Consider the following 23,709-nt stretch of genomic DNA (forward strand, 5'->3'; position numbering starts at 1 on the left):
CAGGACAGGTTACCTGTAACTCATTGTGCAATGAAAGAAAACAGTTTTCCAGAAGAAGTTTCATTTCCTGGCAGTAAATGCCATGAAGAGTATATCCCACTGATTCTTAAATAAGGAAAAGTGACATATTAGACAATGTTTCTGCCTGAAGATGCAGACTTGATTTGAATTGCTGTTTCTTTTTTAAACCCTTGAAGGTCAAGTATGTGGCATTAAGTCTGTGAAAGACTAGCTGGGCATGTGAATACTCCTGAGTCTGAAACATCATTATTTAGGACAGCATTAAAGAGGAGGACATCCTAGAAGGGAGAAAGCAGAGTAGTTCCGGGAACGGGAACATGAGGGAGGGAGGGCACCGAGCGCCTTACAGACCTCCCTGTCCTCTGCATTTGCCACTCCCTCTGCCTAAAAAACTCTCCGCTGATCCTTCTCCTCATTCAAGTTTCAGTTCAGGTGTCATTTCTTCAAAGAGACCTTTTCTGGACTGTCTGCCTCATGTTGTTTTTCCCTAACAGTAATCTGCTTTGATGAATTTGTAGTGTTTACTGCTCTCTTAAATTATGATCAGTCTCCTTCAGCCCATATGGCTGAATGTACACTAGTTACACTGAGCAATGCCAAGAACAGAATAGGTGCGCGGTACGGGGAAGGGATGAATGTTTTGTGGATGGGGAAGAGCTCAGTTTAGCATTGATGCGGTCTCTAAACGGAGGTAGTGCTGGGAATGGTTAAGTTCTCCCTAAAATGGTAGCTGAGAAGAGAATGATGATTATAATAATGACATATTTTTTACTGGGAATTTTAAGAACACTGAGGTTTAAAAGAAGAGCACAGATTCTCTGTACATTTTCCTTTCTTTCTTTCTTTTTTTTTCTTTTTTTACATTTTCCTTTCTACTCACAAGGAGCCATGGCACTAACAGGACCGGTAAGTTCATGAATATTCGTTGATCAGGTTTCTAAGGGGCGGAGCCTAAGTGGGAAGAGCACAAAGGGCCCTACATTGTGGCAAATTCCCTTTTCTCTCTCTTTGCATAAGATTATTTAATATTGCCCATTTACATTTTGAAGAGTATCTTTCAAACGTATCTTATGCTATTTTAGCATAAGTAATGTGGCAGGACTCTTTCTAAGAGTAATTAGCTATGAGGTACAATTCCTTTTAGAATCCCTCCTGACAGCTAACAATAAAACCCCTATTGTGTTAAATGTGTGTGTGAGCACATGTGGGTAAGGAATGCATGGTGGGTGTAGCAGAAAAGAATGCATCAAAGTTGCCTAAAATGTAAATCAAGTCACTGACATACAAAGAGAAAAGCCAGGTGAGGGAAGAGGTGCCAGGTGAGGGAAGACCCTTAGTAATGAGGAGGAACTAGGTCGCAGCTCTTGAGAGACTGGAACCGGAAAGGGAGGGGAGCAATAGAGATGAACTTTTTGAAAGAACTAAGGAGAGGATTAAGTGGAGGAGGGCTAACAGCAGCCTCAGGTGGGGAGCAGAGCCAAGGAAGACCTCTCTTAAACATTTATTTTGGGTGTGGAGAGGACGAAGTTTGTTGGCAGTGAGAGGCAGAATTATCAATGGAGAAGTTTTGGGGAAAATGCCATAGACTTATCCGGAGCACTCGTTTTATTCATTCTTGAAAAATTTAAAATGTTTCTGTATCAAAATAAAAACAAATATATAATATTACTCATTCATTCATTCATTCATTCATTCAAGGTCAGGCCTGGTACTTGGAAGAAATTTTGATTATTTAGCCCTATTTTGAGCTTTGCCTCCAGACTCCAGGGTAGTTAGCAGTGCCAAGGTAGTGGAATTTCCCCAAGGTTATGGGCAGGCAAAGGATTTTAGAACCATGGAGCATAATAAGCTCAAAAGGCACCTTGAAACTATCTGAGTCCACAGAAATAATGGGTTCTTTTTTCCCTCATCTCCTAATCACTAAATTTTAACTCATAGCCGGAAGAAAGATGTTGTGGGGCAACTATTACAAATTGGGTTTTCTCTAATGGCTTTACTGGAGGCATCCGAAATGACAAGAAGCATCTGCAGCTTAGAAGACAGAATAAAACATTCTCAATCTGGTTTTCCTTGTATGCTTTAATGAGAAGTTTTAATCAAAGTATTAACTGTATTAGTCAATTGATGAAATGTTTGGTTGTTAAAACAAACAAGTAAGCAGAGACTTTCCTAATGATAATTTGTTAAATCATTCCACATGGGGATGTCCGAGCTAGACAGTGTTGCCTTTCGTAATGAGCAAAAGTAAATTATCATGGTGTCAAATGAGTAAGAATGCAAGTTTAAAAAATAGAAATTAGCGTTCAAAAGAAAAATACCTCACAAACTCGTTGGGAAGGCAGTCTTTTGAATGCAAAATGAAATAAGGTAGATTTTCATACATGCTCATTCTCCTGTTTGAAGACAGAACAGTGACCTGTCATTCAAAAGTAGGGGAATAAACAGGAAACTGAAGCCCAGATAATAACAATGAAAGGAAGAAATCAGTATTTAACTGCAAACCTCTCAAACTACAAAGCAGAAGCTATATTCATAATCTGTGATATTTTGTTGTTTGTTTTTAATACTGCACTGCATTTGGCTTTTATAGGAATAATCTGGGAATGAAGAATAAGTGATTTGGGGAAAAAGTTGTAAGTAAAATAGATCATGAATGATTGGGAGGCAGAATTTTTGTGCATCGCTCATGCAGTAAAGTTTCTCTTTTTTTTTAACATTTTTTTATTTTGTTATGTTAATCACCATACATTACATCATTAGTTTTTGATGTAGTGTTCCATGATTCATTGTTTGCGTATAACACCCAGTGCTCCATTCAATACTTATTGAGCATTTACTATGTTCAGACACTGATTCAAATTTATTAGAGAACAAAGCACACAAAAATGCCTGCCTCCATGAGCCATACATGTTTGATCTTTGATTTTTTTTTTTTAATAGACTCCTAGAGGGAATCATATGTAAAGCACTTGGGATCCTTACAAAGCAGGACTATCAAAAAAACTGTATATGTATATTCTATACACACACACACACACACACACACACACACACACATACACACATATTCCTTATATATGTATATGTTCTTTATATATATGTTCTTTCACTCCTATATTAGGTGCAAATAAGTGATGCTAAACGGGGGTGTACCAAAAACATGGTAGCTATATCAGACTGGAATGTAATGGGAATTTTCTAGACTTTAATTCTTTTGAAAATTGACATGACTTGATATCAGTTCATTTCAAACCAATATGTTGTACTACTACAAATGTATTAATTGCAAGTCAGAAAATACTGGAACAAGTATTCCTCCTAACAGAGGAAGGAGACTGCATTCTCCTGCCTTCTCTCATTCAGGGAAATATATGGCTGATAGCGTTCAAAGTTTTGGGCACAAGAGGGAGAAGTGAGCTCATTTTTCTTAGGCTACAAATCTGACTTCCTTCCAGGTTTTTCCCAGGAAGAAGCTGCCTGTTTTATGTTCATCCCTTAGTTGTTTCTTGCAGTGGCCTGCCAAACTTGCTTCCTAGTATGCTATGCTCTGAGGTACATTTCAGAGAATTTAGAGCATAATTAACTAAAGTAGAAGATTTCTGAAGTACATCAGAAAATGTAGATCCCATTTAACAGAGGTAGAAAACCAAAAGGAATAAGTCCCTGAAATGCATATTTAGACAGTAAGATAGGAATGCAGTTTTATTGTGTCTAAGCTCTTGAAAAAATTATGTATGGAAGTTGTATAATACGCAGAGCCAGCATGGGAGTGAAATGAATAAAAATGAGTGAAGTTGTAAAAGAGAAGAGGCAGAGGCAGCTTAAAATTGCAAGGAAGGATGTGGTACTTTTTTTTTCCCCCCTTTGGACATGTGTTTAGGAAATTGCCCTGTGACTGACATGTACTCACAGTTTCCAATTATATTATAAGAGAAGCAATATTTCCTGGAAGAACTGGTTTGGGGCAATCCGAGCGCCCCTTTTACCTGTGATTTGTCTCGGTTTGTAATGACACATGCAGAATCACAGGATGGCTTTGTTTTCAAGGATGGCACTGAAGCAAGGAATGATGAATTATCAAGAGCTGTTACGGATTTGATTGTTGCCAAGGGGAAATGAAGGAAAGACGTCTGAATGTGTTCCTGGAAAAAAAATAAGTAAGGGTAGCTACGCTGTGGTTGCTATTTTATTTGTGTCTCAATAATGGACTTGAGAAGACATTACGAGTATTCTGCCACCACTTGCAATAATTTAAGGCTAAACCGAGCAAGTGATATTTTTACAGCTGGGACTTTAAAATATTTTTTAAAGTGATGTGTTGTTTGGGTGGAATTAAAATTTGATTATCCCTGTGCCTGATGATAGAAAAGATAGTATAGACTTTAAGAGGCTTATTTTGTAATTGTTTTATACAAATAGTATGAAAAAGTCATCATAGAATTTATTTAGTTTAACTTCCAAGAACAATTAAAGGCTTCATGGTGAAATGAAATCAGCTCAAATGAAGTGTTAAATTTGTTTTTGACAAATTAGATGTTGGGAGAAAACAGGGCATCCGTGGCTATGCATATTGAACAGCCAGAATGTCCGTTTAATCTTGACATGGGATTCAGGAGGGCAAGGTTCTAGCTCTAGCTGCAGAGGGGCTCAGTAGGATCTTGTGAATCCTAGCATGACAAAGAATTGTGATATTTAAGTGGGATCACCATCAGTATCACCAGGATGTTTCTGGGGGCTTCCATGCATCATCTAGGATTGCTGATCCACAGTGGACCACGATGCCTCACTCAGTAGTAAATCCTCTCTCCCAAAAGGAAGATTTTAGTGCAGACTCCATGCCATTTGAGGACCAACCTGTTCTTCCCTTTTCTTCTCCCGCTCTTCCTACTTCCAAAGACCAATATACTTAATCTGCAGAAAATACTTTCTCTGCTGCCACTTCCATGCCTTTCCTCGGACGTTTTTCTGTCTGGACTGCTCTACACGTTTCCCTTCCCTTTTCTAAACCCTGACCGTCTTTAAAGATCTAAGCTAACTTCCTGAGACCTTCTTCACGAATCCTTCTCTGGCCACCTTAGAGGGACCTGTCCCTCCACTGAAACTGCCTGCGTCACAACAGTGACCCTTCTATTCTTGTCTCCACCAGGAGCAAACCCTTTTCATTCCTGTATTCTCAGGAGAGGGTGGCATCTACACAGTCACTCATGCTGGACCCCCGGGAGTTGACCTTGAACCCCCTCTCACCCACACCCTGCTCCCAACTAATCTATCCCTAACCTGGGCTTAATTTACCTCCTGAGTACTTCTTACATCTGTGCCGTTTCTCCATTTCTGTTCTCCCCATTCACCATCATTGTCTTGCCTGCAGTAGCCTCCTGCCTGCGTTCTCACGTCATTCCGCCTGTTTCGCCACGGGTGCTAGAATGGCCAACGTATGACTTCTGTTGCTGCTTTACACTCAGAAAGCATGCTGTGCCTCCCCATCCCCTATGGATAAAAATCTAAATATTCTGCATGGCCCTCTCCATGATTCTTCCCAGCCTGATTTTCTCCAGTTGCTGTTACTTCTCAGGCACCTTATGCCCCAGTCACACTGAATGAATGAATGGGTGGATGGATTAGATGAATGAATGGATCCTTAAAAAATAGGCCATGCTATTATAAGCCTCCTTGTTTTTGCTCATGCTGTTGCCTCTAGATGAAATGTTTTACCTGCCTTTATCCACTTAGGAAACCTCACCTTACATATTGCTTTCAATAAAACTATCTCTGGCTACCCCTGGCCTAATTCCATGCTTGCTCTTCCACAAGTGAACACTTGGTACAGATTTTTATGAACTCACAGCTAAGTTATAAGCTTATTGAAAGTGGGGACTAGGGGTGCCTGGGTGGGGCTCAGTCGTGAAGCGTCTGCCTTCGGCTCAGGTCATGGACCCAGGGTCCTGGGATGGAGCCCCCGCATTGGCCTCCCTGCTCGGCGGGAAGCCTGCTTCTCCCTCTCCCACTCCCCCTGCTTGTGTTCCTGCTCTCCGTATCTCTCTCTCTGTCAAATAAATAAATCTTTAAAAAAAAAAAAGAAAGTGGGGACTAATTTTTGTTGGGGTTGGGGTGGCAGAGGTGAGGAGAGCTATTTTTTAAAATGCCCAGCATAGATAATAGGTGTCTAGTAAATATCTATTTATTAGCTGTCCATAGAGCTGGAATCTTACGTGTCAACACTCTCTAGAATAGGCAATGCTTTATAATATAAGGTAGATATAGAGTGACGTCTGTTGGCCAAGTAACCCAAGATTAAATTGGACTGATGAAGTAGACATACTTGGGATGCCTCAGACAGGTTGATTGACGTTGACGAGATTTCAAATTCCTTGAGGCTACTCTGCCTAAGGTTATCATTTGGCGCTGAGTAGAACCCAGAGTCCTTCAAATGCTCTTCAGGCGCTATTTGATATGTCCATGGGCTCCTCTCTGTCCCCTGCCCCCCATATCCCTCTGAAGTCATCACCTCCACTCCCCCATTTCTATGATGCCCCAGCCACACCGCTGCTTAGCTGTTCATGCAATGGGCCAGAACATTCCTAACTCAAGCCCTTTGTTCCTCCTGCCTGGAATGGTCTTCCCACAGATACCCACGTGGCTCACTTCCTTGTCTCCTTTCTCTTTGTTCAGATGTCACCTTTTCAGGGACAACTTCCTTGACCGTTATTTAAAATTGCAAGTTCCCTCTCCCTTGCTACCTTCCACCTTGCTTCTCTCTATAGCACTTAGAGGTCCTGTGTGATTTTTATGTCTTTTACTCATTTCTGTATTCCAGGTACTAAAATAGAGCCTAGCTCAAAGTAGCCATTCAATGAATATTTGTTGAATAAATTGAGTGAATCCATCTGACATGTGCAACAGCTCTTCTTGGGTATTTCTCTTCGAAGAATCTTTATGTCCATGAACTAATTTCAGGTCCAGTAGTTGGTTAATGTCTGATCTTAGTCAAACATGTTCTGGCTTAAGAGTCATTTATCTTGGGTTTCACTCTTGGCTCTGCCACTTACTAATTATGTGACCTTGAGCGAGACATTCCAACTTTCTGGGTCTGGTTTTTCTCATTTATAAAACAGGGCTAATGATACCTAGTGAATTACCAGGGGTATGACAAATACTTCAACAAGCAAACATGTTGGTTGATAACTATTTTTATTTATTATCTGTACGAAGAACCCAAGAGGCAACATGGCAAAATGAAGAGTCAAACGGATGTAGATTTGATGTCAGTCTCTACTGCTTATTAGCTGTATGATTTTGAGGAACTTGACCTCCTTTCCTTAAATAAAGAAGATATTTTATCTCAGAATTGATTGAAATACCAAGTGAGGTAATATACCATGTTTCAACAATTCTGTGTACAGGTGGGGTTTTTTTTTTTCATATTTTAACATTTTCAGAACTCAGTATGTACTTGGGACTTTACAATCAGTGATGTCTTATGTTCAGTGAAACGGCATCTGCTTCAAAACTTTTATATGTTAAACAGGATGGTAATTACAGTTTAGACTCTTTGAGGTCACTCTGACAATTTTAAAACATTTGTCTTTCTCCCTTATTGGGAAAAAGTGGCTTTCAGTGAATAATGACAAAGAAGTGAATTTTTATCTTAAAATGTTTAATAGCCATTATTTTGCAGGTTGTCTTTAAAATTTGTAATTTCTTCTTCTTATTTTACACAAAAGAAGAGAAACCGTATATTTATCGAACGTATTAACCAGAAGGTAATTTGCTCAGCTTAGTTCCTCGTAATAAGAGGAGGGCCCTTTGTTTTTCTGGGTCCCTCTCCCGTATCTTCACCTCGAGTTTGGTTTACGCTTTCTCTTCCCTTTGGTTCGGTCATGGAGAACAAGAATAGAAGAATATCCTGGCAACCTCAGCAACCGTACTTTAACAGAACATGGTTGCTAGGAGAAGAGGGTAGTAGCCGCACTTGAGAGGACACGTGGTTCTGCTGGCCTGGAGGAGCCAGTGGGCTGTGGCAGAAACCACCAGCCAGGGCAGCCCTTCTCCACCCTGCCTTCTGCAGGAAGGCATGGAAATAGAACTCTCCTGCTGTGCCCTCTGTCAACTGGTGGTAATATTTTCTGGCCTATTTTAAATAAAATATACACACAGAGGGAATAAAAACGTGATTACTACTAAAGATGTCATCGTAAAGAAATGGCATATTTCAGCCCATTAGTCCTAAAACCCTCTCCTGTTACACAGAAACTACCGATGCAGTGTTGTAATCAACAGTAGGCCATTACTCAAATGCCGCATCCCCCTGTATGTTTTGTGGTTTGTTGTAGTGCCCTGGTTTTTAGTTAACAGAATTGGAGAAGAGTAAACGACAAGGACTATGTGCATGACTGCAAGAAATTCTATACACATTAGCCATGCTCTTTGCTCACTGGACTATAACCATTCGGAGATGGATGTATACTTCCATAATGATTTGCAGGGAGAAGGCTCATTGCATAGTTCATTTTATTCATTGCACAATTATGGCTGAGGTTCCACCAAGTGCCAGCCATGGAGTATCAGGGCCATGGCCAAAAAGAAATATTTTAAGATAGAATGCATAAAGCAAGACCCATACACAATGAAAATAGAATGCCTAATGTTTGCATTGTACTGTTCCTTTAGTTGATAAGGGCACCAAAATGTTTTGGGCCTAGCCCTTATTAGCATTTGAAAGAAAGCAATATTCAGACAAATAAACATTTTTGGATCCATCCACATAGGCTAGCCCTCATTTGGCAACTGTGATTAGATTCCTCCCCATGCACGGCGGGGGGGGGGGGTCCTGAGGGGACCCTGAGTAACCACCTATGACATTGTCTGTGAGGGAGTGAGATAGGCCCACAAAAGTCGATGAACAATCCCTGGAGAATTTTAAGAACACTCAGATAGTCATCGGTCCTACCTGTTTTCATTATCTGCTTGATGGGTTCTGGACAAAGTCGGACTGCAGTATACACCTATTACATTCTGTAGCTGCGTTTCTTAGACTAAGGAACACGTGATTCCGTTCATCCAGTTGCGAGGCCTGTTTTCCCTTCTCTGAAGAACTGATTAACCAGATGGACGTGGAAGAAATTCCTCAAACTAGTGAGCCTCTGCTAATTCTTTGATTCTTTTTTCCCTTTGATCTGAACATTAAAAAATAATGTTAGCTTCCATTTGGGTATGCTTCGATCCAAAACAAAAATGGAAAGAGGTTACAGAGTGATGCGGCTATGACTTCAGTATGGAACTTAGAAACACTGTTTTTCTTTGGGAAAGACTAGAAATTCATATCCAAAAAGAAGGTTCTAGTACAGTGCATTATTCTACTCCTTCTTAGTCCCAGATCACATTTTTGGGAACATAACAATTCTAGAACTAGTCTTTCTGCATGTTCGCATATGTTTGTATACATATACACATATTATATTCATGGTTTTACTTAACTCGAAAGATGTGTGAGTTTTGCCAGGTTGACCCCTAGGGAAAAAATCAGCGACAGACTATGTCTCTGGCAGGCTACGTTTCGTCTCCTCCCTACTGGTGCCCCATCTGACTCTCCCAGCATCATCTGGTATCTGCTGTTAGGACTTACGGAAGGAGCGAGGTGATAAGGCTTATCAGCTTCCCTTAATAGAAGGCTGTGAAGGAGCAAAATGCCTTTGAAGTACAAAGACAGGTCACTGCGTCTGGTGGGATGTCAGGCATTGGATCTAGTATCTTGCTGGTCGGTACCACTTCATAACCACCTAACAAAGTCACCCAGGGGGTGCTAAGGCCACTCCCACCAGCCTCCATTCTCCTTTTATGAAGGGATTCTGCTGTAGGTAGAAAAGATGTCTGCCATCACTTTTAAATCAATTGCATATAATATGGTCACGAATAGAATATGTAGCAGTAGAGTGGGTGGGAACTTTGAAGTCTATGAGACTAGGTTCAAATCTTAATTCAAGTGCTTGTAAAGTGGAGAGTATTTACCCTTCAGAATTATAAAGAATAAATTAGGTAAATTAAAACATCTAGCAATCATGTCTAGTATCTCTTAGTACTTAAACTTTTATTCCCAGACTTCAGCAATCCTTTGACCACACAGGGACCTAAACTCCATTAATGAACTGTCCTTCATCCCCGTGATGTCCTCTCACTCCTGGATGCGAAAACTTTTGTAAAAGTTTGTCTCCAGATTGCTATTGTCTAAACGCTATTGGGCACATAATAGTTGTTCAATAAGCGTTGGATTAAAAGAAGAAGAAATGAAGGTAATGAACGTTTAAACCCACAGGTTATTTTTCTTTGCTTTTCGTTCTTAAGAAATATTTGACCATTTTCTCATGCAGTAACAACACATATTTTATCAAGAGCTACAGATAATAGCTGACTAGTTCACTGCTTTTTCCATTATTTGTCAAGGAACAAATAAGTCAAAGTGCCCATTAAGCTATTACACTTCATTCTTAAGTTACAATCCAACAAGACACTGAGTTGAAACAGCCACAAAACAGAGCTTCTGGATGTTTCTGCTATCACCAATGTTATTTTTAGAGGAAGAGGCCCTGTGATAAAGAAGGCCAGTCTCTACCTTTGGTCATGTTTTTCACATGCTTTCTACCATCTTCCTAAAACCTTGTAAGAAAAGTTCATTTATCTGAGATAAACATGAAAGTCAGAGATTTTCAGTTTTAAATGAAGCATTCAACCTAAAGACATGAAGGCCAGTGCTGTGACCCTTTTGTCCATCAAGTTCGACAGCTCAAATTTTGTAATGGGACATTTTCCCTCTAGACAAACAAAATATCCTATATCCCTCTAGACAAACAAAATATCCTATATTTTATTTATTTATTTATTTATTTATTTAAAGATTTTATTTATTTATTCATGAGAGACAGAGGGAGAGAGAGAGAGAAAGAAGCAGAGGGAGAAACAGGCTCCCAAGGAGCAGGGAGCCCGATGCGGGACTCGATCCCAGGACCCTGGGATCATGACCTGAGCCGAAGGAGACGCTTAACCATCTGAGCCATCCAGGCGCCCCAAAATATCCTATATTATAGAGGTTAATGGAAACTATTATTTACGTGGTAATGGCCACAATGGCCATAGAGTTGTAATAGAATCATCTGTAAGCTGAAAGAGACGAGATTGTCATCTAGTTTGATCCTCCTCCTGTTGGGGAAAAGGCAGGAGAAACCCAGTGAGAAGAAGTAGTTGGCTTACTGTGATAAGGAAGTGAACCCAGCTTGACACCCATGATCTCAGTTTTGCAGTTGCTCTTGCTTACTGAGTGTTTAAGTGCAGAGCAAACACTTTGCCAGGCCTTTTTACGTGCATCACAAAATCCTCACAATAAGGTAGTGAGGTTAAGTCTTATCATTCCTTTTTTCTTTTTTTTTCAAATGAGGAAACAGCCCAGAGAGGCTAAGTAACATTTCTATATTACACAGCAAGTAAGTGTCAGAGCCTGTCTTCAGACTCACTGAATGCATTTTCCCCCAACCCTTTATGTCCTTTCCTACCCTATGCTTTTGCATATGATGTCTCTCCTACCTGGCAGTCCTGTTAGCCCTCTTTTCTCATTCTTTTCTTTTTTTAATTGTATTTACTTATGAAACAGAGAGAGAGAGGGGGCAGGGAGAGGAGCAGAGGGAGAGGGGCAAGCAGACTCTGTGCTGAGTGCCGAGCCAACACTGGGTTCAATCCCAGGACCCTGAGATCATGACCTGAGCCCAAACCAAGAGTCAGATGCTTAATCAACTGAGCCACCCAGGTGCCCCCCCACTTCCCTCATTCTTAACACCCAACTGAAATGTCACTACTTTGGGAAGCCACTCCAGCCCTCTCCTCTGGGTTCCGGTAACACTTTGTTCATACCTCTGTCAGAGCCCATACATTGTGGCATTATGAATCCTCTACTCATGTCTTTCTGCCCACAACACTGTTGCCCACCTGAAGACTCTGTCTTACTTTTCCCTTACATTTCTTGGACTTAGCCTTACTCCAGGACGTAGAAGATGCCTAACAAGTGTTAGTTCGATGATTATATTATAAGACAAACTGTGTTTTCAAGAACTGGAAAGCTGATATATTCAGATTTTCAGAGCTGAAAACAGTTTGAATCCTAAGTATTATTTGTAGTTATTTGCGAATCAAGCTACAAATATTTCTTACAGACTCTAAATAAATTAAGTGCCTTCCCATATGGAGAGTTATGCATCCCTTTTACGATTCAGCCAATATGAATAATATATAATTAGATCATTTTTTCATAATCTGCCAAAAATTGGAGAAATGGCATTCTGTAACCAATTTGAGATCCTTCCTCTTAAAATACTTATTTGAGAATCATTTGGAGTAGTTTTAGAAATTTTGAATTCTGTATCTCTCTAGAATAGCATGTATAATTCAAAACCCCGCTGTACTACACATTCAATTATTAAATGGATAGATTTTCCTAGAGTAAATACATCCGGTATTCAATTTCAAAATAATTTATCAAATTGCGGCATTTTACCAGAACACAGAGTAGAAATATTTAAAATTGTGAACATAACAATACCACTTCAAAAATGTTTCTCCTGTTTTATTCATGTTGTATTCTTATTGCTGCTTCTGTTTTGTTTTTTTTTTTTTAAGATATCTATCACATGGTGGCCAAGATGTATACCCTTAAATCACTTTTAATAGACTCTCTTTAATATCAAAGTACTCATTATGGAACATAGTGATTTTCTCTCTGCTACTCAGAATCTTTGAATTATTTGCCAGCAGCTGAACAAAACTGAATTTCAAAAATATTGTGTATGTGCCCTCAGAGAATAAGTCACGTAAATTTGTATTTTCCCCAAATTATATGAATTTTTTCCTCAAAAAAAAAAATAAGATTTCTAGTAGCCAGAATCACCGAGACGGAAAATAGGATAGTGCTTGTCACAGGCTGGGGGGGGTGGGGGGAGGGGAGAATGGGGAGTTACTATATAATGGGTTTACAAGGCAGAAATAGTTCTACAGTGGATGGTGGTGAGGGTAGCACATTCTGAATGTATTAAACGCCACTAAACTGTACACCTAAAAATGGTTTAGATGGCAAATTTTATGTTTGTATATTTTACCACAATAAAATTTTAGAAAAAAAAAGTCATGATAGTCCCTTCAAAATCTTTTTACGCTGGAAAAAAGTGCTAATGAGAAATAGGAGTTGGTCAGTGATATTTTACCAAACTTTTGTCAGAACTCCATTGAAAAGAATGTAAGAGCATGGTGCTCTGATTTCAACACTGGCATCATTAACTCAATGTATTTATTGAATAATTGATCCCAGCTTTCTGCTTGATCTTCAGTGATAGTTTAATCAAAAATCAGGCTATTAATCTGATTATTTTCACACTCCATGACAGGCATATTAATGCAAACACAGGAATCCATACACAAAAATAAATAGCATATCCGTGATGGATTAATAAAAATGATATGTATATTCTAGAAATATATAATTACTCTTTCAGAAATTCCCACAAAAACATATAAAACAAATACTAAACTCTTAATGGACATGCCTGAGATTTTGCATTATTATAAAAATTGTTTTTTGGAGATAAATGTTTATCTTATTTAATTTGTGAAGATTATGTTAGCCACAACATTATATTTGAATGTGGTAACTATAAAAACTACCTGTTGAATGTGGTAATATTTTTAAAGATTTTATTTATTTATTTAACAGAGAGAGACACAGTGAGAGAGGGAACACAAGCAGGGGGAGTGGGAGAAGGGAGAAGCAGGCTCCCCGCTGAGCAGGGAGCCTGACGTGGGGCTTGATCCCAGAACCCTGGGATCAAGACCTGAGCCAAAGGCAGACGCCTAATGACTGAGGCACCCAGGCACCCCTGTGGTAATTTTTTAAAAAGATTTATGTATTTGAGAGAGAGAGAACGTGCATGTGCCATGGTGGGGGGTGGGGGGTGGGGAGGAATAGAGGGAAAGGAAGAGGGACAAGCAGACTCCTCACAGAGTGCAGAGTCCAGTGTGGGGCTAGATCTCATGACTCTGAGATCATGACCTGAGCTGAAACCAAGAATCACATGTTTAACCAACTGAGCTACCCATGTGCCCCTGAATGTGGTAATTATAAAAAAGATTAAAAACTTTTTTAAATTAAACATCCTGACTCAAAAATGTTTTATGGAGATTTAACTGACAACAAAATGGATATTCTATTTGGAAGAAGGTATAAAACCCCCTGCACTGAAAATATATGCCTGGGGATGGATGAGCAGGGGATAAGAAAGAAAGGGGGCTGGAAAATTATTTTGAGACTTTTGCCCTTCTCCCATTGATTGCTTATGCAATTTTCAATTTATTGATACATTGAAAACATCTCAAAGAACTACAAGAGAAACAGCACTGATAAAGAATTAAAATTACTGGGGCGCCTGGGTGGCTCAATCACTTAAGCACCTGCCTTGGGCTCAGGTCATGATTTCAGGATCCTGGGATCGAGCCCCACATCAGGCTCTCTGCTCAGCAGGAAGCCTGCTTCTCCCTCTTACTCTCCCTCTGTGCACGCTCTCTCTCTCAAATAAATAAATGAAATCTTAAAAAAAAAAAAAAGAATTCAAATTACTCAGTGGAATCTCATCTATTTCCTAGTGACACAGAACCAGACTTCCTAAAGTTGTTCAGTGCTCTGAATTTTCTGTATTTAATGTTCAGAGTAAGTGTCATGATGAAAACGTAGAAATTAGATGGAGAAAAGCAGAGGACAAGCACTTGTTCTCAAATAAAGGGGATTTTTTTCCTCTAGTCACCAATTGTAAATGCATATCACTTGAATATTATAGTCACCCTACCTTGAATCATGGGTGCGTAACAGAGTGTAGAAGACTACGTACAGAAAAACTCATCCCTTGATGGTACTAGAAGGAGCATAATCATATGTATATACTACACTTCATACACACTCCAGTATTTGGGCTTGAGGACAACCCTGTAGGTATTAGAGGACTTTATCCCTATTTCACAGATAGAGAAACAGAGGCTCAGTGAATTTAACTGACTTGTTAAAGGTTACCCAGGGCTGAAGCCCAAGTCTTCTGGCTACAAGACCAGTGATCCTTTTGCTAGATCACTTTGAGTTTCTCTCCAGGAAGCTAAATGGAAATTTATTGTATATTTATCCCCTTATCTACTAAACCAAGGTTGTGTTGAGTAGTGCCCTTTGGGCCTCTCTCTGTTCTCCCTATCTCTGTGCACTCTGTAAAGTATATGTACCGTTTATCCTACCCTTTAATTATCTTCCCCAGATGTGTTGCAGTATCCCCACCACTTGCCCCCTGTTTACTCCTCATCCTTGAAGAAAGGCAAGGAATGGTCATAATCAGGAGTTGGGTCCCTTGCATGGTAGTTAAGGGGTTTATGGAAGATAAAGTGAACTTTCTCCTTGTGGAACAAAGAAAGATGAAGCAAACCAATGCTAAAATCACATGTGCATCATTGCCTTAAAAAATGGTCACCATATTAGTTACCAGTGAAAAGACATCCCTGGAAAAGAGTGAGTTTCAGGGATACAGCAAGGATCAGGTCAGATTACCCTAATAGTCTAAAATGGAGTTCATCTGCCTCCAGATAGCAGGAATGGACCATGAAAAATATCCGTGTTGAACACCACCAACCTAGGGGCGCCTGGGTGGCTCAGTCGTTAAGCGTCTGCCTTTGGCTCAAGGTCATGTTCCCAGGGCCCTGGGATCCAGCCCCGCGTCGGGCTTCCTGCTCGGCGGGAAGCCTGCTTCTCCCTCTCCCACTCCCCCTGCTTGTGTTCCTTTTCTCACTGTGTCTCACTCTGTCAAATGAATAAATGGGATCTTAAAAAAAAACAAAACAAAAACCCAGAACAATACCAACCTAAAATCTGGAATCAAAGGAGACACCCCATGTGCAGTATTTTTTTAATTAAAAAAATGTTTCAAGTGCATAGTACCTGGTTGTAAGACTAATTAATTACTGTTGATAATAACATTTCCTAAGTAACATCTTCATATTTCTTGGTTTCCTCAAGTTATCCATAGTCTTTGGTAGGACTCTCTTTCTCCTATAGGAGAGTGAAAATTTAGTATTCTGAAGCTCCTGATAATGTCAGGAGTTAGTCAGTCCATGTCCCCCCTTTTACTGGTTTCCAAATGAAAGCAAATCATAGAAGGAAATTGAAACCATAACTGCTTCTGTAACACTTTGTTCCTCAGGGGGTACTTGGACTAAAAGGAATGCACAACAGCAAAACACATTTAAGGTACAAGTTATATGAGTCATCAGATGCTGTTTGTATAATTCCAAAACATTCATAAGCTAAATTGTACTGGGATAATTTGTGAGCTATGTTCTGACCTCTAGCATTTCCAAGTCTCACTTGACTTTGTAGCTTAGAGGTATTTTTTTAAAGTGGACTGTGTCACTTTAGTTTTGTGATTCCCAAGCCCATTCAGCTCCAAGCCATGTATAATTGTACATACATTCTTTATTCAAAAGGCAGGGTGAATAAGGATGGAGTTGGAGGTGGGTGAAGACAAGAAACACTCTATGACAAAACAACCAAGTTAATGGATATTAATTTTTAGAATACTGATACCAAAATACTGTGGGTTCTTAGAGAGATCTTAATAAAACATATTGATAGCAGGAAGGGAAAAATGAAGGGGGGGGAATCGAAGGGGGAGACAAACCATGAGAGACTATGGTCTCTGAGAAAGAAACTGAGGGTTCTAGAGGGGAGGGGGGTGGGGGGATGGGTTAGCTTGGTGGTGGGTATTAAAGAGGGCACGTTCTGCGTGGAGCACTGGGTGTTATATGCAAACAATGAATCATGGAACACTACACCAAAAACTAATGATGTGTGGTGATTAACATAATAATAAAAAAAACATACTGATAAAAGTTTTAGCATTAAAAACCAAACAGCAAGAACACTTTTGACTGTCTTAAAGAAGTGAAGACCTAAGTCTTCAACTGCTGCTATGAAAATCATGAAGTTAAAGTTGCACCTCAGTATTTATTTTTTAGAGAGGGGAGAGAAAGAGCGCGCGCACGCGCGCACACGTGGTGGGGGAGGGGCAGAGGAAGAGAGAGACTCTTAAGCGGGCTCCAGGCTCAGCACAGAGTCCATAACAGGGCTGATCTCATGATCCTTGAGATCGTAACCTGAGCCAAAATCAAGAGACGGACACTTAACCAACTGAGCCACCCAGGCGCCCCATGCACCTCAGTTTTTAAATAGATCAACAAAATAGCATTTTCTTCGGGCAAAGAAGACTTATCCAAAGTGGACAGTCATATACTTTGTAAGATTCTAACATAGCGCTTCTCTAGATGGGTTAAAAGATGAATTATGTCTAAAGTTTTTTAGAAGAAAAGAATACAAAACAGTAATGTTTTGAAAATTTTTTAATGATTTTCTTAAATAACTGGCTCACATTAAGTTTTCTTGTAGTAGTAAACATCTGTCTGTGGATATTTCCAGCTGAATCTGGGCATCACATTTCCATCAGTTTCCCTAATGCACTCTTTCTTTTTCGTGTAAGAAGCTCATGGTTTGATCTAAATATGTGTTTTGTCAAATACTGATTGAAAATTGATATTCATTTTTTTAATTCCCCCAAATTTACAGAATATTATTCAATGAAAACAGTATTTTCAACTCAAGTATTTGTACTAGGATCTTTATGCTTAAATTATGGATTTTAAGTGTTGTATCTTTGCATAAAACATACCCATACCTCTGGGAACATTAGTTCAACAGCCATTAATGATGGTATTTCCTTAAAAATACTCAAGGGTTTATTACACTTGACAAAATTATGAGACAGTTCTCCAAAATAACCACATTTTTCAAGAGTGAAATCCAGTATCTCAATACACCAACGGAAGACATTTTTACAATCAGTTGTGCTTTTAGACAATTGTATTTCTAGGCAGCCTCAACATGTGAATATCATTTTCTAATGACCTTAATTAGTAGGAATCTATTCTAGATTCATGATTTTTATAAACCAAACTTATTTTTCCATGTAACTTTCTGACCTCTAAAATTAAGTAACTATAAATACGAAAATTTCTTTAAAATATTTAAAAATGTTTAAATTTAGTCTTCCTAAATATGTTTATCCTTGCCTAAATCTTGTATTTATTATTGTATCGATTGTTGTTAAGTGGTGTTATTGTAGGCATTAGCAACTAGGGGGTGAAATGTATATTTTTACCTCAGTCTATTGTAGAATACCCTTAATAATGAAGTTATCTGCATCCCAATATTTCCTTTTTCATAAATTGATAATATTTCTTTTATCTAAATTGATTTCTCTAACACTGTAGAACAAATAACATTTGTGAAAAGGAAAATTTGATTATTCTGAAAGCTTCATATACTGTTCAGTCCTTAAGTTAATCAAAGAAAAGTAGGTCAACAGTAGATGGTACTGCCAAGAGAATCCTCTGTTAACGATTATGTGGACTATATGTTGATGTCTGGAAAAGATTTATTAACACCTTATCTTTTACCTGGACAAAAGGTTTCATTACACATTTAATAGACTAGGCCTAGATATTTTAACCAGAATGATACAAAAATTATAAAATTATGTAATTATAAATTATATATATATATATTTATATTACATGTATAAAATACTAGGAGATTTTTTTTCTTTAGCAGACTGTAAAAATGAGTAGATAGTGAAAGAAAAAACAAGTTTAAACAGATCATCAGTGTGGGTAATTGCCTTGAAAAAAAGATTGTGTAATCTTCTGTATCAATTTTAGAATCACACTTTTTTGTATACATCTACCCAAATTTTCTTAATATCACGTTTTTTTACACAAAAGTACCATGCCTCTTTAATGTGTTGATGGCAGAAGCAGCATTCACCAAATGACTGGACCACTTCCAAACTGTTCCTTTCAACCACTTAATCACCAACATTACAGTTAGTTTAGAACCATTGTTTTCAGTTTTATTAAAATTGGACTTTGTTTCTAGTTGAAACATTTTTTAGAATTCTAATTTCAAGAATATAAATGTTTTTACTAATTGGATTCAGTTGGCAAGATGAGCACATAAATGTAATCCTGCCTGCCCAAATCCCTTAAGAAAGAAATATATGTATATATAAATATAAATAAGTGTTTTATGATACCTCCTTAATAATAATGGAGGAAAAAAAGAGAGTACCATTGGCTGAATCTTTGATTTTGAGGCATTCCTGAAAGAAACAAGACAAAAGGAAACCATAGTCCAAAAAATGTTTGACAAAACTCTCTTATAGGTGGGAACAGTTTTAGAGCTTCTGCAAACACATAGTCAAAATACATAGGGTAGGATGTGTTTCTGGGAAAATCATTAGATGAGCAATTGGAACTGCATGTGGACCAGCTGAATTGTTACTCATTCTTTTTCCCCTTATAATAATCTGGGCAGCTGCAGTGTTTACCCTAGGCTAATGCAGCAAATATGGCTTAAAAAGACATGGTACTATCCCAGATGGCTTGTAATCCGAAATATAAATGGGTAAACCACATACTCCAAAGATAAGCTACCTGCATGCACCTTACCCCCAGCATGGCACACTCTGCACCCCACAGTCAACAGAAGTACCTGCAGATGGGCAAACAGATGGGAGTCTCATGTACCAAGATGAGTAGACCGCCAAGGAAGACCAAGACAGGCAAATATCATGAAAGAAATGCAATAATGCCAACAAATTGAGGGCCTAACATCTGGGAAAACAAAAAAAAAACTTTAAAATAAGAATAATGATGTCCTCAGAGTTCATATAAAACATAAAATACCTCAAAATAAAAATAAAGTTCTAAAAAGGAAACAGACATCGGAAATAAAAATACATTTATTTGTAAACGTAACAAGGATAATAGGTCAGGTTTAATGCATATGAGATGTTTAATGAAAATAATAAAACATGGGTTCAGTTTTATATTGTACTTGGCATCTGTACGAGTTATTCACTGTTATATAAAACTTGTCACCCCAAAACTTGATAAGTAGTGAAACCAACAAATATTATCTCACAGTTTCTGTGGGTCAGGAATCTGGGCACAGTTTATTTGAGTGCTTCTGACATAATTTGTCTCACGAGGCTGCAAAGAGAGTGTCACCTGGGGCTTCAGTCATCTCAAGGCTCAACTGGGGACAAATCTTCCAAACTCAGTCATATGGGTGTTGGCAGAAGTCTTCTAGTCCTCTCTGGTTGTTGGCTGGACACATCAGTTCCTTACCACATGGGCTCTGCCACAAAATGTCAGAGTGAGGGAAGAGAGAGAGGGGCCAAGACAAGCCACAGTCTTTTTATAACCTAATCTCAGAAGTGACATCTCATCACTTTTGCCTTATTCCTTAATGGTGAGTCAATAAGTCCAACCCATAGTCCAGAAGAGAGGATCACACATTTGTGTGACTACAGGGAGGCAGAGATCATTGGGAGCCATTTCAGGTTCTCAAAAGTGCCCTCCCATTACATCATTAGCTCAAAGCTCAGACTCTCCTCTAAATCAGATCCAGGTCTGCTTAGGCATAGTTCCTTAATAAGAGCTCACTGAGCACTCCATCTGTAAGATGAAGAGACATCCAACACCCAATGGTGGGACAGGCAAAGGAGAACCACTATAGACATTTCTCTTCAAATGTGGGGAGGGGGGATGGGAAACTCAAAAAAATTGCTGTTCCATAGAAACTCTGGAAAATGTTGGGGAAGCTGGGAAAATGGTGGAAGTTCTTGATTAGATCTCAAGGGCTAGGATTAATTCCCCATGCCTCTCAGCTCTGTGTCTGAGATATCTTTCCTTTTCTTTGAAAGGTGGCATGTGTTTGCAGCCGAATAGTATGTGCAAATGTTTGCATTGTGAAAAACTAGAGGCTATGTGTATGTGTGGAGACACACACACACACACACACACACACACACACACACACAGTTAAGAGTTTCTAGGTTATAGAATATTTTTCATCATTGTGAATATCTGTGTTTCCTAAATTTTCTGCAATAAACATCTTCAACTTTTGTAAAAGACACACACAAAACTTTTTTTTTTTTTAAGAATGGAGGAAAATACACTTAATTCAATATCCAAAAGTAATCTAATGCACTACCTTTTATTACCAGATCACAAGACACAAAATGTATAAATCACATTGTCAGTTTATTAATTCATATTAAGAAATATTACTGCCAGCATTCTTTCCCTATAGCATTAGTTATGTGAAAACTAAGTCAAAATGAGACGATTGCTTGAACACCGAATCCAAGCAAGAGATAGAACGAGTAACCTGTATCTTCACAACGTAGGTTGATCAGTGTTTTCACTGTGGTACAAATGGTTAAAATGAGTCAGTCTGTCCAGTGATACATGGCCTTGAGCTGAGCTGGTTTTGCCTTCCCAATCTGTGTCTGCTGTGTGAAGAGATCATCTCTCTTCTGTTATCACCGTTTTCCTCACAGAATACAATTCAGTAGCTTAGATTTCAGTCTTAAAATACAATTGCATTTGTATCGTGTCTCCTAAACCACTTTATCCCAGCAGTTACAAAAATATCGGGGGATGATTCTTGCAAATGACAAACACCTTTATATTTGAATTCTCACTAATTTTACTCTCAGAGTTCTGTTACTTCTTTGTTACTTTCATGTACTGAGAATATTTTGGTTGCGCTTCCTAAATTACTTTTTAAAGATTCAGTGTCTTTGACATTGGTAGACTTTTCCTCCTCTAGAAACCTACTTACCACCTAAATAATAGTGCCTACTTCTCAGTTAAATGATGTAATATATTTAGTGTGTTTAGAATATTGCCTGCTGGCATTAACCGTGGTAATAAGAATGCTTAAGCATTTTAAACTATCCTGGAAGGGACATTGTAGGAGTTTGCATTTCCTTCAGGGCAGCTATAAATATGTTACCCATCACAGTGAATGTGGCATCGCTTCTTCCTCCAGAGATCTTTAAAAACGGGATTCATAATTTCAGTATAATTGATGTGCTGGCTGATTTTATAAAGTGAGAAATGAAATCAATGACCCCTGGTGTTCTGTTTTACCCTGATGATCCAATGGTAATTTTTCTCATGCTTAGAATTAACTTTCAGATAGCTTGTGAGTTATAGAATATATTTATAAAGGTGCATTTTGTGGTTCAATTATGGCATAAAAGAATTCTTGAAACACTTATTTTAGTGTAGTGGTCAGGAATGACTAAAGGCTGTGAGTTAGCAGGGATGTAATTATCCTTCAGGGGTTGAAGGTTGTTTCTCTTAGACCAAGACAGGAGAACATGGATTTCAGGAACTCTGCTGAATTATCAAACAGTACAATTGATCAGGCTAAAAGGACATCCCATCTGCTTTCCACTCCATCTTCATATGTGAATCCCTCTGAATAAAATCATGTAAACCTGCACAGTAAACGTATTATACTTGCAGACCGGGTGTGTGTGCTTTTTTTTCCAAAAGGTCAATGTCTTGGGCACTTACTTGATTTTGTTAAGGAAGAAAATGTAAGAATAATGAGTAAATGTGGCTATGAAATCCAAAATATTATTTACTAATGCCACTGATAGCTACAGAGACAACCAGACATTTTGTGAGTGATTTTTCTTTCAATTAGGGCCGTACTACTCAAAGCATATTCTGTGGACCGATGCTGGTATGTGAGCTGATCGCTACTGATCAGTCACAGAATATAAAGCAGTGCACTGTTTTCCTTATTCTTTTGCAAACCCCTGATCTCAGTGTGGACCAGTAATACTCATTTTAGACTAGAAATTTGAGAAGCACTGAGCTAGAGGATTATAGTTCCAATCAGTTCTGCTAGCCTGCTGTCCATGTTATGGCCTCAGGGTCTGGTCTTGACCTTGCTGCTCATCTGCTATATGACCCTGATGAGATTTACTCAGCTGTTTTGCATCTTAGTTTTCTCCTCTGTACGAAGGACGTGGCACTGATGATCCCTGAGCTCCTTTGCAGAGCTGTAATTCAAATTGATGCCGTGATTGAGTTTAGGTGTAGAGAAAAGGCTACGTAAATTATGGCAATTAAAAAATTATACTATTAACAGATGCCTGTGAATCCTGTGTGAGGTGGAAACATGATTATGATAAGTGAAACAAATAGTATGCCCTATACCATCTGCAGAGACACTGTATTTCAACTATAAAAATACATCCACAAAGACGACTGAGCATACCTTTCAAAAACCACAATTTTAAAAGCATTGTGAAACTCTGAAGGCTATGCATTGACTTTTTTTCTCTGTTACCTAAATTTTTATAACATGGTTATATTCTTCACCAATATAAGTGAAGAAGTGGCATACAAAGGTATTCAGTTAAATGTAATACACCTACGATTTTGACTCTTTTTCTATATTCCTTAATGAATGTAACTGCTCTGTTTTCACTATTTGGAATATCCTGTGGCATCTCTCTGTTCCTTCTTCCTGTACCAAGTAAGGCTCTTCCAGAGCAAATACTTGTATATTTCCAGTCACTCTGGATTCAAAGAAGCTGTTCCGTGGACAGTACCTGTGTTACCTTCTATTACATTAAAAGAGGCACAGCTTCCAGCTAAGCTAAGGCAGGCTCCACCTGTCCTTTATATTACCTTCTAGTCTTCCCA

At 38.7% G+C, this 23,709-nt stretch overlaps 1 protein-coding gene across 1 annotated transcript in view; it reads left to right on the forward strand.

Moving 5' to 3' along the window:
* Window positions 1–23,709, forward strand: part of RGS17 (regulator of G protein signaling 17) — a 91,507-nt gene that overhangs the window by 12,268 nt on the left and 55,530 nt on the right. The gene's annotated exons all lie outside the window — the stretch shown is intronic.

Source organism: Zalophus californianus, chromosome 7 (assembly GCF_009762305.2).
Source record: "Zalophus californianus isolate mZalCal1 chromosome 7, mZalCal1.pri.v2, whole genome shotgun sequence".
Lineage (NCBI taxonomy): Eukaryota > Metazoa > Chordata > Mammalia > Carnivora > Otariidae > Zalophus > Zalophus californianus.